Here is a 1,868-nt window from a genome sequence, read left to right on the forward strand (position 1 = left end):
ATCAACCCTTGCTGCCTCATGGTGCATACCTGATGGCAAAGTTGCAGCAGAGACAAGAGGAGAAAGAGGAGCTGGAAGAGAGGAAAAGAAAACATGAGGAACCTTCAGGCTTTGGACAGAAACATAAAATCTGACAAGTGCTGGTGCAGAGTTGGAATATTACAATATTGTGTTTGTTTTAAAATCAGTTGAATCATCAGTTTTTTGTTGTGTAAATCTTTGCGTGTAGATTTTTCTTTGCTCAGCTGCTGAGTGGCTTTATGATGGACTTCAAGACGAGTTGTTTTTACAGATAAAAAGTGAATGAGCCTTTTACCTGGCACACCATAACAACATAGTCCCACACAGCAGGAGTGTGATACACCTTGACTGACTGGACTTTGAAAGAGGGCAACAGGACATTGGTGGGGCTCTGCTCAGTGAGCAGGGTCACACTAGTGAACAAGTTGGGTGCAGGGCTGAACAAGGTGAACTGGACCTTCAGGGCAACTGTCTGTCTGCCCAACCAGCCACATGAATGCAGGAGATTCAGTTTGGATGCAGCATCAGACCTGATGATGATAGTAGATATCACTGATATGAACAATGCCTTATCCTACAAGAAATGACCTCTTTAGAAAAACTCGAGTTCTTGTGTAACTCTCACTTTGTGCGGCCTAAGCCAACTGTAGCATTTGGCCATGAGGAGCAGCCCAGGTGACCACATGTAGTTAGGGGTGTTGCTGTGGGAGTCGTGACAATGGAAAGTGGGTAAGAAGATGTTCCCCTCCCTGACAAGAATGAGCGAAGACCCTCTGGCACAAGAGTCACACTGGAGACCTGAGAAGTCACAGACAGAATACACACAGGCAGAAAAAACTAAACATCAAGCTATCAGACTGCAGTAATCGACACTCTGTAACTTCAACAAACATACAGAAAAGGTAAAGTGTTCTAAATTTAAGGATAGTCATCAATTTATGTGATAAATTCAAAGCCTTAACAGAAACTTTAATTCACCACTCTTCCATTAAATTACATTTATAATTATAGCAGAAAAATACATTGTTTTTGTTATAATTAATGTTCAGTACTTGGATTTTAAAGGAAATCTGCCGTCTGAATAGTCTACATGAAAAATTCATGGAATCCACCACTGCACTGTCCATTTGTGGCCTGGGCCCATATTTGTGAAACAGCACTCTCTACAGGGGGTCTAGTGTAAAACACAATGGTATGATGACATTAGGTGAGGAATGTAATTCTGCTTGAAATTAATGTTTTTTTTCTTAGATTGTTGTTATTTTAAAACACAGAATTTAACACGCTTTATTTATTATGTAAAACTAGTCAGTCACTTTCACTGTTTGCAAAATGAGAATCTTTTCTTCCTGAAACACATTTTCTCATAACAAAACAGAAGGGGTTGTTATGACATTGAGGTTTTCAGTGATTCCTACGTGAAAATGTAGGAAATGTAAATGTCTCCTTTTGATACTTACCTTGTCCCAGAATGAGCTGGATGCCTCCTCCTTCCACAGGATTGCCTCTCCAATCAAGATATGTGACTGCTGCTGGATGATATCAAACAATGAGGTTGTGAAAATGTGTTTGGTTTCAATTTATATTGATAAAACATGGAATAAGATCTTTCCTCAACAACATTTTTTAATGGATCAAAGAGACTAACATACATAGTCAAGGTAAATTATTTTCACAATTTCAGAACATTGCAATCCAGGACAGAATGAGCCTACAACTGTTTCACCAGCCTGCTTTACTTACATGAAACTTAGTGAGTTTTTAGTCATTGCTTACCTCAGTTGTGGCTGATGCATTCTTGTACAGCAAATTTAGCAGACTGGTCTGTGTCCACTTCCACCAGTCCT

At 39.6% G+C, this 1,868-nt stretch overlaps 1 long non-coding RNA gene across 1 annotated transcript; it reads right to left on the reverse strand.

Moving 5' to 3' along the window:
* Positions 1–89: 89 nt before the first annotated feature.
* On the reverse strand, positions 90–1,552 carry LOC111650921 (uncharacterized). The gene is made up of 3 exons (XR_002760462.2): positions 1,482–1,552; positions 647–819; positions 90–551 (listed from the first exon to the last, which is right to left on the reverse strand). It is a non-coding gene; the product is annotated as an uncharacterized LOC111650921 (long non-coding RNA).
* Positions 1,553–1,868: the final 316 nt, after the last annotated feature.

The sequence above is a fragment of the Seriola lalandi genome, unplaced genomic scaffold (assembly GCF_002814215.2).
Source record: "Seriola lalandi dorsalis isolate HSWRI2012SDOR001 ecotype SW California unplaced genomic scaffold, Sedor1 jcf7180002053062, whole genome shotgun sequence".
NCBI classification, from domain to species: Eukaryota; Metazoa; Chordata; class Actinopteri; order Carangiformes; family Carangidae; genus Seriola; species Seriola lalandi.